Below are 7,462 nucleotides of genomic sequence, written 5' to 3'. Positions count from 1 at the left end.
AGCATAGTTTCTAATATTTGAGAACAGTTTTAAGTGAGAATTTCTCCATAATGAGCAATATCTATCCTTCCAAGATACAGGCCACTATGAGAAACAGATTTATTCAAAGCCCCGGTATATTTGCTGTGAATATATTTTTAATGTATTTCTCTAACATGAAAGAGCTGGCCAGAGCTTTAACTTTTTTTTCTTTTTAATATGTCATGCTTTGCTTTTTACGGTGTTTTATGTTACAACATAATTAGTATCTTACAGTGCCCTTACATGTACTTAGGGTGTAGGGTTTCACTAAATACACTGAACGTTTTATTTTGGGGGACCTCCGTGACACACTCTAAGCAGTTTTAAGCAGGCTAAGAATATGTTTCCAGTCAATCAAGCCTCTAGAGATAGGTTATCCACCTCTGGCTAATGCACTGCTATAAAACCTTCACCGTTTCTGACTGCACAATACAGTCTGTTATTAAACCCCTAAATGTGCACGGCCGCAGGATTCAGAAGGGGGGGAGGGAAACAATTATTTCCAGTGCTTCATAAAGCCTACTTTAACAAATTATATGAAGATTAACTAATAGCAGCCTCAGTGTTGGATGGCTAGCCAAATTAGGTATGACTTATCAGACTGGTGCTTCATCGGGTGCTGATTCGCTCCTGCCTTTGCAGAGGAGGTCTTTGCCAGCAGCTGGTTCAATAGGTGATGAACCAGGCCTGATACTCGGTCTGCACAACGACAATAAAGAAATTAAGAGAGCAGTGTGTTGAGCGCCTCTGTAAACCAGTTTGGAAAGCCAGTGAGGTCTCTAAGTGTTGGCGGTTTTCCTGCTGAGGATTAAATGTGCCTGCACAAAGCCAGCATATCCCACAAATCAAAAGCAGCGTGTGTGGAGAAGGGGCAAGCGGTGGGAAGCGCGGTCCAGAGCACCGTGATGGATTAGGGAGGGGGCTTTGTGAATGCTCGCTTTTCTGAAGGGAAGATAATCCGTCAACCTCAACAGGGCAATCCTGTCAGAGTGCACCACGCCGGGGTCCCTGGCATTCTCTTTGGTTTTTTATCTGTCCTGTGGAGGGCACCAACATTCAATGGCAGTCACTACCCCGGGCATTTGATGAGAAGCTGAGGAGAGATATTAGGGCAAATCTGGGGAAGTGACAGTCTTTTGCCCTCTCTGCAAAATGACTGTGCTATCTTCCAGCTTTGGAGAGCTGGGGAGAAGGCAGCCTGGGATGTTTTGGAAAGGCTAAGACCACTCTAGCCTAGCAGTAATAAAATGCAAGATAAATAGTTCATGTTTAAAACATCTTAAGATTCAAATGGGGCAAGATCGGTCCAGTGCCATGCAGGTGGAGCACTTTCTGGGGTAGGAGGGCTTGCCAGGAAGAAAACCTAGGAGAAATCTAGGCTTAAACAGAGATTATGTTTAACCATGAAGGGTTCGCCCTGCTCTCCCCACAAAGACCTTTCATTTCCATCTGGAATGAGTACACGATAACCTAGTCAGACCAGTCTCTCAGTCACCAATCAAAACACTGACTCTTGACATTTGCCTAATTATCTTTTCTCATCATCAGTCATCTCTTGAAGTCTTTGCTTCATTCAGATGCCAGGTATTTCCGAAATTAATCATGTCATTGAAAGCGGCATCTTTTCATGTAAATGGACTTTATTATCTGGATCAAAAAGCTCCCCCCCTCCTCCTTTGAGCTGCAAAACCCCATTTGTAGGGAAAGTGTCTGAAATCTGACATGCTGCCTTCTCAAGAAAGATTCGTAATGGTGACCTCCCAGCAAGAGCTAAGCATCCGTCACCGGGAGTGCGTGTGTGTGCTGCTTGCACCCTTGGGCTGGATGCATGCTAATTTGCCCCATTGTTTCGGGGTGAGTGGCTTTCCAGCACTTCTGAACAAAGCCTTTTTGCGTAAGCTTCTGTGTGTACAATTATTTTATGTTCACATCATTCCATCATCCTATCTCTATTCCTGATATAAGAGGGGATGGAAACGTCTTTGTTTTCTTGTTATACTGGGGATTACAGGCTGGATTTAGCATGTTAGCAAGGACACTCCTCTTTCATTAAATCTCATTTGACAAATGTTTGGGACCCTAGGATTGATCAGTCCATTGCACTGCTCATCCTAGCTTCAACTTTCAAAGGGACACTATCTTCAAACCATGTTGATTCAACAAGAAACCAATCCACAATAATTTACTGTGCTTGCAGAGTGTTGCAGAGATTAATGAAGAGGTAAAAATGAGAGACATACTCTCAGGAATGTTACTGAAACCTTGGTAGAACAATGCGTTCATTTTGCTCATTAGACTTGTACTTTAATGAAGTATATGATGAGCAGAATTGAGAGTAGATCAGCACTGATTATTCAGTTCTGCATTTTGGAGAGTTCACTTTTTAAGTTTGCGGTGGCACATTTACTAACTCCTTTCAAAAACACCCTGTTATTTTATATCCACTGAGTTTCCCCCCCAGGACCATTTGAGGATAACAGTATTAATTGCTGGCAAGCTCTATGCTCAAATTAAAAGTCAAAGTTGGGCATCATCTGACTAAAAGGGAGAAGTGGAATGAGTCATTGGTCTTCTGTGCTTACACTGTAAAGTACTAAAAAAGTAGGATCATTGTTTTTAACATCATCAAACCAGGCTTGCTCTGAAAGGAGGCAACAAGTATATTAGAAAGTTTTCAGCACCATGTGTGTCGTGTGAGAGCCATGTTCTCTATTCCCTGGTAACAGTTTAAGAGTATGAACAGACCAAAAGTGGGTTTTTTTTAATAACGGGCACACTGTTGCACATCATGAAGATAGTTATGAATGTTTACCCATACAGCATAAATTATAAATTGTTGGATGCTAAAGACGAAAAGAAGCAATACTATTATCTAGTTTGCCTTTCTGCTTAGTAAAGGCCACAGTACTCCTTGAAGGTTTTCCTTTACATAATGCTATATCAGCAGGCCTTCCAAAGCTAATGTTAAAATATCATGACAGTGAAGTCACCACAATATGCAGTAAAGTGCTCCTATTGCTAAGCACTCTCATGATTAAAAATTCCCTTTAATTTCTGACGTGAATTCATCTAGCTTCGACCTCCAGACGTTAGATCTTGTTTTACATACGTCTTTGTTAAACTGAAGAGCTCTCCATCAAACTTCTGTTTCCTGTGGAGGTTCTTGTCTACTGTGGTCAAGTTACTCCTTAACCTTTTCTCTATTAAGCTAAACAGTCTGAGCTTCTTGAGCCTCTCACAATTGTTTTCTAATCCTCCCAATGTTTTCTAGTCCTTTAGCCATTCTCTTGTCTCTTCTCTCTAATTTATCAACAACCTCTTGAAACGTAGGCACCAGCACTGGATTCACTATTCCATTAGTGGTCACACCAGTGCCAGAGACAAAGATAATATTACCTTGGACTTCTAGGCTATATCCCCCTGTTTACATAGCCTAAGGACTGATGTTACCCCTCCAGCTATAGAGCTAATGTGTAGCTGAGCATGCACCGTTCTGCCATGTTCTTTCTGGAGCCATTTCTTTCCAGAAGAGAGTCCTCCCCTTCTGTAACTATTCCCTGCAGTCTGTTTACCCAAAGTTATTATTTTACACTTCTCCTGGCTTATTGTTTCCTTTGTGCATCAGTGACCTGCCACCACTATTTACCGCCTTCCCAGTCGGTGTCAGGGGTGATTTCGTGTTTTCTAACAAGCATTGAAAACATTAAACGGCACCCATCCATCCAAGAAATAATGCTCAGTTCCCAAATCCTTGATAAGGATTCTCTCTATAGAGTGAAAGATTACCAGCTGCCCTCCCCCTCCTTCCTTGCTAAGAAAATCATGCACTATAAACCACGGAGAAGACGTGATATCCTTAACTCTGCCTGACACTTCGCATCTGTCATGCCCACTTCAGTGAGGGATTTTTCATCCTGCTTTTTCTTTCTACACTGTCCTGAGAAAGTACCTATACCTGGGTTCAGAGAAGAGATACTGGGAAACTATCACCTCTACCAAGGAAGAGTTAAAACTCTTGTCTGCCTGATAAAATGTTGTGTGCTAATGCTGAGATGTATTTCACCAGGTGAAGACTATTTATAAGAAGAGTTGCAGCATTCTGAGATTGACAGGTTGCATGGTGTTTATTATTTATTGTTAATTATCATTGTCATTATTGCTGTGGTACTACTTTGGTACTAAAGTGATGGACAGAATCCATTTGTATGAATAACAGTATAGGCTTGTCCTAAGGAATTGTGGGAGGGTTTTTTTCAAAAAGTTAAGATAATAAAAAACCCTCACTAGTTTTAAATTATTTATCACTATGAATGCATTTAAATGGATTTCCCAGTAGTAGCCATAACATTTATTTTTCTCAATAGTTTTCAGTAGTTCTGGGAACTGTTTTTCACAGAAATGTCTAATTATTATCACTAGCAATTAAATTTATTTATTATGTTTTTCTGTTGCTGAAGGAGCTTCTCATGCCATTGACATGCTCTCTTGTACACTCTCACCAAAGACAAATGGAGGTATAATTAAATTACAAAATAAAATTGTCGATGTTGACAGTGTTTCTCTTTTGTAAGGCAGTTTGTAACCATCTACACTTTTTCCAGTTTTAAATTATATTATTTGTTTCCTATTTTGTAGCATTTGAACATACACTTTTTTGTCTTGGTCTCTTCTACCCTCTTTTTTTCATTCCTTCCCATCCGTGAAATATCATTTGTATCCTGATAACTTCTCAAGAAAGTTTGCAGAGCATCAGCTACAGACTTGGTCTTAGCCTCCTTAGCCAGAATTTGTCCTTTTCCATGTGTCAATTTGGAAAAATTGGTACAGTAGAAAAAGAGAAAGAAAAATGAACAAGCAGAAAAGAATTATCCAACCCAAAGAAAACAATAAACGTCATCCCCGCTACTTTCAGTAGCAAAATATAAAATAAAAGAATTTTTTAAAACAAAAGAAAGACGGAAAAGGAATTTTAAAATTTTCAGTTCTGATGGAAAGAAATTAGAAGTTTTGAACAACTAGAAGCATCTTTACAGAAAGCTGAGGTTATGAGATGAGTAGAAAAAGCAAAAGCACTGGGGGGTTTGGAGGAAAAAGAAAAGCTTTAAATGGCAATTTTTTTTTTTTTTTCCTAGCACTTGCTTTCTGCCCTTCTTTCATAGAGCATTAGGACACACAAGGGGTTAAAGGTCCAGGAAGAGAGCTAGAGAAGAAAAATCCCTCTGTTAATTGATCTGCCTGTCTGGTGACGAGGGCCAGCTGAAGCTTGTCAGAAACTGTATGAGCTGAATCAAGCTTGGGGCCCTAAGTAAAATACAGACACCTGGAGCGAGGAGGGGCTGGCTCGCTCTGCGTGCAGCTATTTAGTTGTTCTTTTAATGTAGGCAGGGAAGGGAAAGGGTCAAGCGGTGCCGAGCCTGGGCTTGAGGGATGTCAAATAGTTTTTCCACTGAAAAGAAACAAGGCTAAAGCCTGTTAATGGCATCTAATGCTATTATTGTGCTAGTCTGTGCGTACTCGTGGGCTTGCTGGTATACTTTGGAGGCACGTTTTGGCAATTGAGGAGGCTTTGTTGTTTGGTGGTCTTACCCATAGGCATGTCGCTGGGCAAGAAGCAGGGGAAATCTTAGTGAAATCTGCACAACTTGATTTCGATTCACGCTGTTGAGGGCAACGTGCTCAGTGGGGATCCTTCACCTCCTGCCCTTCTCCCCTTACTGAAGAATGAAGTGATCCAGGGTACATCCTAAAAACCATTTTTCTTTCACCTTACTCTTTGGCTCTGCCTCCAGACCCCTCCACCGGTGCAATCTGGCTATGATTCTGCATGCCACTTTGTTTGACCCTGATGACATAAGTTGACGCATGTACTTTTGAACCTTCCCAAGAATGAATAATATCCCTGCAATAAAATGAAATCCTAGCATTTTTAACCCGCCAAGCCCCTGTGATTGTTGGGGCCAGGCATGTCTAATGGTGGCTCAGCCGATGGATGCCTGAAATGGAAGTGGATAGATTTCAGCCCCAAAACAAACAAGCCATTGAGAGCTGGCACTGGTACGCTTTTCTTGTGATACCTGTGATGAGTACATTTGAAACACTGAAAGCTTTTTTCATGGGTAGGGGGAGGAGGGAGAGAGGACTAAAGAAGGTACAAAAGAATAGAAAGATTTGCAGCTTCAGATTTTAAAGGTAGCAAGTAGCTAGGGACTCAGAAGCTGTCACCCATCAGGGTTGCTTTGATTCTCATGGGTTGGGTATAACTTGAAATAGATCTTTCCCTCCCCTTTGTCCCTAGTTCCCAAAATACTACACTTCAGTTAAAGATGGACCTCAAGGTTACACCAAGTTCAAACTTCTGCCAAATTTAGAGAGGTCAAACCCAGAACTTTATTTGGGGATTTCTGTGCTTTTTGAAGACTTCCATACACCTGGCTGAGCCCAGGCCCTATAAATGAGCATTGAGACACAAATGAACTGCATCGTCATTGTCAACGATAGCAATGCCATCCTGGAAACTTTCCTATTTGGTGCCCAGACATGCCAAGAGCAGACCAGAAGTGTGACATGAGCAGAGCCCTCTTCTCCAAGAGAAGCTGCCAAGCTTCTCCTAAAGTCCTCAAACCCTGTCAAGGCATTGTGAAATACTGAAATCATCTGTGCTGAAGGAGGAGTGTGCTTAAATCAGGATGCAGGAGTTAGTGTTTGGCTGAATTAGTGCAGTAGCTCTGCATAACTGAAATAGAAACTTCCAGTATTTACTTCTGCATATTATTTGTTGGATGCCATGAATCCTTTTTCCTTTGGAATTCTAGTATTATGCCACATCTATCAATGGAGCAGAAGGTTTGCCTAACTGTGATAAATTTATATATTTATATATAAATATTGCATTGAAAATGGCAGGAAACATGAACACATGTATTGGAAGGACATTAGGTCTCCGATTAGGTCTTTGTCTTAATATTAAAAAGTCACTTTTCAGTTTTTTCATTCACTTAAAATAATAAGACTGCCTTCAATATGTCTTTCACACTTCAATTTTGTTTTGTTTCTTCAAGAGAGGTGCTGAGGAGAACTTATTGCAGTTATTCTTGACATTTTAAATGGCCATCCTATTCCTCTTGGATATGGTACCCAGATGTATAGTTAGAAAGTTAAAGTGGCTCAGCTAAAGATAAGGATGCTATGAACTTCGGTTTTACAACTCCTGCCTTGGCCTCCCAGCCCAGCTGATTTAGTAGGAATGAGCTTGCCCTGCTCTCAGAAATTCAATCAGGGGAGGAAAAGCGGGAGAAAAATACCAGTACTCCACAGACCTCTGCTCCAATTGCACGTAGAAAGCTGGTTGGCTGGGATGTCGGGAGCAATCCTGGCTCTGCAGCCTACCCTAAAGCGGGGGCCCGGGGGAGCTGCCCATGGCAGGGAAGCTGGGTTCGGCCAG

Source organism: Tyto alba, unplaced genomic scaffold (genome assembly GCF_018691265.1).
Source record: "Tyto alba isolate M040663 unplaced genomic scaffold, T.alba_DEE_v4.0 Super-Scaffold_22, whole genome shotgun sequence".
NCBI classification, from domain to species: Eukaryota; Metazoa; Chordata; class Aves; order Strigiformes; family Tytonidae; genus Tyto; species Tyto alba.
This window is presented reverse-complemented; position numbering follows the sequence as displayed.